The following is a 9259-nucleotide window of genomic DNA, read 5'->3' as shown; positions in this document are numbered from 1 at the left end:
AATATGTCCTGGAATTATCATGCCAAAGCATGACTACCTTTGCTCCATGTTTTGGTGGTGAAAGTGTTATCCTGGCAAATGTAAACATTTAGAATAAATGTTTCCTTAGTTCTCTGCACCTTTCTTTTTTGTGGGGAAGGGGGATTTCTTCACATTTTAATGTACTAGGAGCCTTAAAAAAATGCCTGTAACTGCGGATCCGGCTGGATTTCTGCGAGCCAGGGCCTAGGATGAGCGCAAAGAATCAGTGCAGCCCTGGGTGTAACCCTGCCTCCTGCAAAAATGATTTCTCCCCTTTTTAGTTGGGTTTTCTCAGCATCTCTTTGCTTCTTGATTAGAAAAGGTAATCCTGGCAAAGAGTCGGTCCTCTCCCTTCTCATTCAGGGTTTGTCTGCAAGGACAAGCCCTGAAAATGTATGAAGTCATTGAGACATTCTCCCTAAGTGGTGGAAGGGTGGGGACATTGGAACTATAGGAGAGAAATGTAACCCCAGCTCGTACTAGGAGGTGTGTGAAAAATATGCCACACTTATTATAGTGTAAGTGTTGCTTATTGGATTGTCGATTTCAGAATTGAATTGTAGAAATCTTTCAAGTCTTCACTGTGGTAATGGAACAAGATGTAAAGTGTCATTTGACCGTATAAAGTATATCTAACAAAGCAAAAAAAAAAAAGCAAAGCAAAATAAAATAAAACAAACAAACAAAAAAACTCTGAAAGGGTCCTGATATAGGTGCTTACACAAGTGTCTGTCATCCCTCCCTGTACTCGTTCCACCAGGGTTTGAACTACAGACACAGCACATTTCCCTGAATTCGTGGCAGCTCTTTTTTTGTTTGGTTTTGTTTTAGATTTTATTTACTTATTTTTAGAGAGTGGAAAGGAGGGAGAAAGAGAAGGAGAGAAACATCAATGTGGGAGAGATACATCTATGGGTTGCCTCATCTCGCACCCCCTTAATGGGGAACTGGCAGGAAACCCAGGCACATGCCGTGACTGGGAATTGAACTGGCGACCTTTCAGTTTGCAGACTGGCACTCAATCCACTGAGCCACAGCAGCCAGGGCAGGAATTTGTGACAGCTCCAACCATGGTCTCAGATAACACCAGCTTGTTTCTTTCACTTCTTGGGTAAACTTCCAAAGCCTATAATAAAATACATCAAAATTCCAATTTGAGTATTCGTGCCTGCCCTTGTCCCCATCTGATTAAGATGACATATTTGGCCTCGATATCTAGGACAGTTTTGTTCATCTAACACATCTCAGAAATCAGTTTCAAGTAACAAGGGCGGAAGCCTCCCTCTCCAACACCCTCTCTTGAAGATAATAAAAATGTTGGCTATTGACCACATCCAGCAAGAGTGCCAACAGCCAAGGCACAGTCCCAGGTGAGTCCCAGCCACGCCTTTTTCTCACCCAGAGGGCCAACAGCTCAATCTTCAGGAGCCAACCTTCTCACCAACCACAGCGAGCAGGAAAATCCAGAAAGGCTTAGAGCTGATCCAGAGTCCTCCGGGTTGGCATCTTTTTCAGGGATGAATGCTTCACTCTATATGTGTATGTGTGTGTACATATGAGACTAAGGCAGTGTTTTTAGTCACCAGTTTACAGTTCCATGGTTTAAAGTATAATCATATGTCATGCAGCCATCACCACATTCTCATTCCAAAGCATCTCCATTGTAACAAAAAGACACCCCATTGGCAGTCACTGTCCATCACCAACTCCACCCCCACCCCCTGCCTCTAGCAACCACTAATCTATTCTCTTTCTTCATATGGAGTTGCCTGTTCTGGGCATTTCATGTAACTGAAATCATACCGTGTTTGTCATTTTGTATATGGCTTATTTTACTTGGCATGATGTTTCCAAGGTTCTTCCACACAGTAGCAGGTGTCAGTACTTCATTCCTTCTTATTGCTGAATGGCGTTCCGGTGCGTGGATGTACCACGTCTTACTCACCCATATGTAAGTAGATGGGCCCTTGTTTCCACGTTTTTGTTTTTATGAGTAATGCTGCTATGAACATTCATATAGAAGTTTCTGTGTTCATATTCTCATGAGCTAATTCCTAAAAATAAATCTGTGTGTGTGTGTGTTTCCATTGGTTCTGTTTTTCTCAAGAATTCTGACTAATACACTAGGTGATAAAAGGCAGTACGGCCTTTGCCCTGCTCTCTCTTTTTCTTTAGGTAATTGCCTTTGGAAAGAAGGCACCGTGTTTTAAGGAAGCCCAGGCCACATAAAGAAGCCACGTGTGGATGTTCCCACCAATAGCCCCACTGAAGCCCCCAGCTGGTGGCCAGTGTTAATCCCGGAGGAGTGATTGGAGGAGCCTTTGAGTGACTCCAACCTCCAGCCTCACCAACATCTGCCATCTGAAGCCCGAGACGCCCTCTGTGTTTGGTCTGAATTCCTAACCAACAGAAATCTGGAGATAAAAAATGATTACATAATTTTGCTTTGAGAGTTAATTCAATTATTTATTTATTTGTTTGTTCATTTTAGGAGAGTGGAAGGGAGAGAGAAAGACACTGATTTGTTGTTCCACTTATTTATGTACTCTTTGGTTGATTCTTGTATGTGCCCTGACTAGGAATCAAACCCATGACTTTGGTGTATCAACATGATGCTCTAGGCCCTGGCTGGTGTAGCTCAGTGGATTGAGCGCAGGCCTGTGAACCAAAGGGTCGCCAGTTTGATTCCCAGGCAGGGCACATGCCTGGGTTGCAGGCCAGGTCCCCAGTATGGGGTATGTGAGAGGCAACCACACATTGATGTTTCTCTCCCTCTCTTTCTCCTTCCCTTCTCCTGTCTTTAAAAACCAATAAATAAGATCTTTGGGGGTGGAAACAGGAGAGGGAGGTGGGGAGGGCTGGGGCGGTGGGGAGGGGTAAGGGGGAAAGGCAGAAAACTGTACTTAAACAACAATAAAGAAAAAATTAAAAAAAAAAAAACCTTGATGCTCTAACCAACTGAGCTACCTGGTCAAAGCTCATAATTTTTCTTATCTAAAGGATTCTATACTTGAAAGACCAAGATGGCTAAGGTGTCTAAAGATGGTGAAGATTTACATTGTAATGAAAGCTTTGCTATCAAATCTGTGAAAAATGAACACACCCTACTTAATCTAGGGACAAACCCGCCCTCAGTGATTTCCTGAACGGGCGCTTTAGGTGCTGAGGCAGAATAGGACCCAAACTACACCCTCTAGTGTCTGGCCTGCAGAGATGCCACTGTCCTTCCCAGTAGCTACACACCTGGGCCATCGGGAGCCTGGCCTCCCACAAGCACGTCCAATCCATACTGCCCACGTGTAAGAGACACCGATGGCTAAGAGACCCTGAGGGAGACGCTGGCCAGGGGGCACTGGCAGGTTTCCAAACCTTCGGAAATGAGGCGATTTAGATGGGCCACCTCCGGATGCAGAGTCAAGCCAACCGGAGGCCCAGAGGAAATTCAATCAAGCCCCGGGCGGTTCAGGAAGAGATAGAGGCTCTCGGAGCACGCTGCCACGGAGACCTGGAAGGCCGGATGCTGAAGCAAGGGCTCAGTCCTGGGGCTTTGCCTCAGACGTCAACACTTGAACTTGGGAATCTGAACTCAGGCCAAGGAAAATAATCCTGACCAGTGGCTAGTCCCAAAGACAACAATGCCCATGATGACGGGGATGTATTGTCAAAGCAGAGCAGCCAGGAGAGAATCTGGGAGGGTCACAGTCATGAAGACAGTGTGTCGTACAATGAAACTCAAGTGGGCAAAGAAAATAGCTAGAGTTTTTGGAAGGCTTGCTAGGTCCAGGCACCAGGCTAAGTAAACTCTTTAAAGCATTATCTCATCAAATTCTTTAAGATTTTTTCAGTTACAGTTAATAGTCAATATTATATTACTTTCAGGCTTTTCTCCTAGTTGCTTGGTCTGTGGGAATATAACTACAATTTTTGCATGGTGTTCTCCCACTGTACATGTCTCAAATTTCCATTTTATAAGGATACGAGTCAAACTGGATTAGGGCACTTCCCAGTGACCCTGTATTAACTTGGTTATCTCTATAAGGCCCTATCTGCAAATCAGGTCATATTCTGAGGGACTGGGGGTTAGGACTCCAATGCATCTTTTTTGAGGGGGTGACACAATTTAATCTATAACAGTTGTAGACCTAGGCCTTCAAAAGTATGTTGTCCTGTGGGGTTGCTTTCTCTTGCAAGTTCTGTCTTTGGAGCCCAAACTCCCCACTTTCCAGGTAGCTGCCTTTCCGGCACCCCCTGGTCCAGCACCCCTTATGCCTCCCTCAGGAAACGCTGCCCCTGCCCACGGGTGGAGGCCTCTTCTGTGGTCTTGCTGTCTGTCTGCTGGTGAAGGCCAGTCTGCTGAGCCTCTGTGACTCTAGGATGACCGGGTGGCCACAGAGTGGGGGATCCCATTTCAGTTCGGTCTCCTTGCCAGCTAGAGGGATGACAGACAGATCTGCTCACCAGTCTCCGCCGCCAAAAAACTGGGAACAGATTCCAAAAAACATTGGCTTTTCTTGGCAATCACACACAGGCTGGTCTCTCTTAAGGAAACAGTCCCTTCTGGTTGGTTTATTTGTTTGAGGGTTGAGCTAATCCCTCTCTCCAGTTCAGGGCGACCCGACATCAAGGGTCAGTGCACCACCTACTCGTCTGCTGCGTGGTCTTCCCTCTTCCTCGTCCGCGGCCTCTCCCACCCCTGCTCCTTCCCCGTGGGCACGCATCCTGGGGTTCACTGTAGATCCTTGAAAAGGCCTGGGTCCTTATCCAGTAGGTAGAGCTGTTTTGATTTGCTTTGTACCTCTAATTTTTATAAATGGTATATCACTCTCTCTTTTATCACTCAACTGGCGGTCCTCATTAACATGATTTCATTCTCACCTCCTTGTGCAACATGAGCTTCAACAGACTTAAGAAGCATGATTCCTTCCTGGGTCTGACTTACCAGAGCCTCAAAGGCAGCTCTGATGGACACTCCTGCACATCCCCGAGTGGCAGTACGGGGTCCAGTTGGACTGATTGCTCATCCACATCTCTCCACACACCTCCCCAGGGGAGGCAGTTAGAAGTTCCTCATGTCACCCTCATGTGGCCCAGACACAAAAATGCACTGTGGTCATGATAACGGATATAGTGAGGTTGCAACCAGCCTCATCAGAATGTGGGGGCTCTACAGGACAACTGGTCTTGTTTCTTCAACAAGTAAATGTCATCAAAAGAGGGCATTGTGAGTGGGGACAGGGGTAAGGGAGAAATGACAATGGATCAGTGGATTAAGAGACACTGGAAGGACATATTAGCCAAATGCAATGTGTGAACCTTATTTAGATCATGATATGAGAAAGCCAACTGTAAAAAGACTTCCTTTTTAGATACTAGGGAAATGTTAAACACAGATTAGGTATTAGATGAAATTAAGAAGTTATTCATTTTGTTAGCTATAATAATTCTACTATGAACATGGCTTTAATAAAGCTCTTATCGGTTAGAGTCATACTGAAGCATTTAAAAATGAAACTATATGATGTCCAGTATTTGCTTTAAAATATTCCAGTGTAGAGACTGGTGAATTTTTCTGTGAAAGGCAAGATAGCAAATATTTTAAGCTTCCCAGACCATAAAATTTCAGTCGCAACTACTAGCTTTGCCAGAGGTGAAACCAGGTGTAGATAATATTATAAATGAATGGGTATGGCTGGTTTCCAGTAAAACTTTACAAAAATAGGAGGCAAGTTCAATTTAGCCCATAGGGTGTAATTTGCTGATCTCGCCTCCAGAGCAAAAAAAGCAGATAGGCAAAAAAGATTGACAAAATGTTGATAATTGTTGAAGTTGGATGGCAGGTACCTGATGGTTCATGACATTATTTTTTGTATGTTTGAGTATTTTTGTAACAAAAAAAAATGTAAGTGCACTGAAGAGATCTTTTTGCAAGTAAAGAAGTATTTGCCTTTGGCTTCTCTCCTTTTCCCCCTCATTTCCTTTATGATTGCCTTTTTTAAAAAGACTTTTTGTATTTATTTTTAGGGAGAGAAGAAGGGAGGGAGAAAGAGTAGGAGAGAAAGATTGATGTGCCAGAGAAACATCGATCAGGGGCCTCTTGCAAGCCCTCACCTGGGGGACCTGGCCCTCAACCCAGGTCTGTGCCCAGTCGAGGGAATGGAACCAGTGACCATTTGCAGAACCACACCCAACCCGCTGAGCTGTGCCAGGTCGGGGCCGTTTTTGCCTGTCTTTTTCTCAGATCTGTTCCATACACTTTCATTCTGATATATTTTGTAATCAAAATGTACTTCCTACACAGGCCCATACCGCTGAAGAACGCCGCAAATCCTTACAGGGAGCTCTCCCGCTCCTTTCGGGGATTTTCCGGATACTCAGAGTCCCATTTCCTTTGCGAGCTTTACACCCTTGTAAACACTTTCCTAAAATGGAGATTCCAGCCTCGGGGCTGAAGCATACCACCCTTTGGGAAGCTCTGTTGTTTTCTTGTTTCTCGGCAGGAAATAGGAACGTCCCTGGGAGGATTAGAAAATTACCGAAGGGCTCTGGTGAAGGGCTGGGAATGTCAACTAGATGTTGGAATCTGGTCAGAACATCTGGAAGTTCAAAGAAAAAATGTTAAGCTATTCATCAGGCTCCATAAATTCTCTTCAACGTAGATAATTATGAAACAGAGAGAAGACAGTGGGGCATGTTTTTAAAAGAAAAAAATTACATACATTTCCGTTGAAACTGTCCTGAATGTGGGGGCGGAGCACATACGCCATTTCAAACCGTGGGCTGCAGATCCATGAGGAAAGAATTGACCCTTATCTTCCAAGACCCTTCAGTGGATGACAGGGGCGCCCGCAAAAGCTGGCCCTGCTCTGGGGTCCACCTGCAGGCACAGTTGCTCTCCATCCGTCTTCAGACAGCATCTGCCCCAGCCTCTCTACCCTTACCTGTCAGGATTTCTCCCTCGACCCACCAGGCTTTTTTTTAAAAAAGGATTTTCTTTTCTTTTAGAGAGTGGGGAAGGGAGGAGAAAGAGAGGTGGAGAAACATCGATGTGGGAGAGATACATCAATCTCTTGCCTCTCACACACCCCCAACTGGGGACCTGGCTTGCAATCCAGGCTTGTGCCCTGACTGAGAATTGAACTGAAGACCTTTCGATTCGCAGGCCAGCACTCAATCCACTGAGCCACACCAGCCCGGGACCTACCAGGCATTTGATTCCAGCTCTTGCAGACCTGAAGAGGTCTTTCCTGACAGCACCAGCTCCTGGTGGCCTCTCCTTGTCATGAGCTTCTCCAGCACTTTGTGACGATACCGTCTGTTATCACTTAGTTGTGCATTGCCCTATACAGCAGTACTGCTGGCTGCTGAAAAAGATCAACGCCAAACTCTCGTGACTTAACACAGTTATTTCCAGGTCACAATACAAAGCGTGTGTTCCTGTCCCAGTAAGTATTCACAGTATCGGTGTTCACCAGGCTCTATTTTACAGCTCTACCCTCTTCTACGTCCTTGAGGTTCTCGTTATTTAGTCGGCAGAGGAGGAAAGAGAGCCTAGGGAAGGCACACCCACTTCTTTTGTACCGTACCGTGTCTGTGAGATTTGTGCATATCGTGGCTTGAAGCAGTCTATTTTCTTTCGTTGCTGCATAATATTCCAGGGCCCGAACACACCACAATTGATCCATTCCACTGCTGATGGGCATTTGGGTTGTGTCCAGTTTTGGACTATCAACAAAGCTGTTATGAATGTGTCCTTTGGCGCAGGTACGTACACATTTCTATTGGGTACGTTACCTAACAGAATTGCTGGGTCACAGAGCAAGCGTATGTAAAACCTTGGTGGATGTTGTCAAATAGTTTTCCAAAGTGGTTGCTCAGATTTACACACCCTCAGCACTGCGTGAGAGTTCTAGTTGCTCCGGGTCCCTGCCGACACTTGGTCGTCTACCTTTCTCATCTAGCTAGTTGATGTGAGAGCAGCGGTATCGCATTGTAGTTTGAATTTTCATTTTCCTAGTGATTAACATTACTGAGCACTTTTTTAAAAGCTCATTGGACCACCGGAATGTTCTCTTTTGAGAATTTCCTGTTCAGGGTCTTTGGCCTACTTTTCTTTTGGGTAATCTGTCTTTTTCTTATTCTGGATCTAAATTCTTTGTCAGTTATATGCATTGCAATTATATTTGCACACTCTGTGGCTTGCCTTTTCACTCCCTTCATTGTGCTATTTTGCAAAAATAGTTTCAGTCCTGGTCAGGTAGCTTAGTTGGTTAGTGCATCATTCTGGTGCACCAAGGCTGTGGGTTTGGGTTTGATCCCTGGTCAAGGTACATACGAGAATCGACCATTGAGTGCGTAAGTGGGACAACAAATCAATCTCTCTCTCCTCCCTCTCCTTTCATCTCTCTGCCTAAAATCAACAAATAAAACTTTTAAAAATTAAAAAAGAAAAAAGCTAAATATTTAATAACTTAAGAAAAAAAGATTTTATTTATTTATTTTTAGAGAGAGGGGAAGGGAGGGAGAGGGACATCGATGTGAGAGAAAAACACTGATTGGTTGCCTCTGGCACACACCCTGACCTGTGACCAGATCCAGGCTTGTGCACTGACCCAGAATTGAACTGGGGACCATTCACTTTCTGGGACCACACCCAACTAAGTGAGCCACCTGGTCAGGGCAAAAGTTTTTCATTTTAATAAAATATGGAAGGTCAATCTTTTCTGTTATGGGATAGTGCTTTCTGTTAAAAAAGTCTTTATTCCAAAATCATGAAGATAGTCTATATTACTTTTGTTATGTTTTGGAAGCTTTATTTTTTGACCTTTCACATTTAGGCCTATGATTTTGCTGTAATTTTTTTTTTTTTACCAGTGTCCCGGCGCTTGAGGATAGAACTGGCGGATTGGAAACCATCGGCACTGAAGACATGACGCCCGAGGGGGCCGGAGCCCCTTCCCTCTGCCTCCCTACATTACTTTTCTCTGCCTCCGCAAGCCGGACCCCTACCAAGAAGAGGAGGGTTTGCTGTGATTTTTGTGTTTGGTCATTGCAGGTGTTAAGATTTTTCCACTTGAATACTTAACAGTGAGCACCATTTACTGAAAGGACCATCCTTTCCCTGCTGTACTGCAATACATCTTTGTTGCAAATGAGGCGATCACATCCTTGTGGGCTGTTTGAGAGTTGCTGTTTTATTACTATCGCCTATTTGTCTACCCAGTCACTGATACCACATGTT

The 9259-nt window shown here is 44.8% G+C and overlaps 1 non-coding gene across 1 annotated transcript; it reads right to left on the bottom strand.

The window, feature by feature from the left end:
• Positions 1-8889: 8889 nt before the first annotated feature.
• LOC119034821 (small nucleolar RNA SNORA57) lies at positions 8890-9040 on the bottom strand. Its single transcript, XR_005079644.2, has one exon. It is a non-coding gene; the product is annotated as a small nucleolar RNA SNORA57 (small nucleolar RNA).
• Positions 9041-9259: the final 219 nt, after the last annotated feature.

Source organism: Artibeus jamaicensis, unplaced genomic scaffold, assembly GCF_021234435.1.
Source record: "Artibeus jamaicensis isolate MK-2021 breed Jamaican fruit bat unplaced genomic scaffold, CSHL_Jam_final contig_851, whole genome shotgun sequence".
Lineage (NCBI taxonomy): Eukaryota > Metazoa > Chordata > Mammalia > Chiroptera > Phyllostomidae > Artibeus > Artibeus jamaicensis.
The sequence above is the reverse complement of the archived record's forward strand: the minus strand, read 5'-3'. Positions and strand labels throughout refer to the sequence as shown.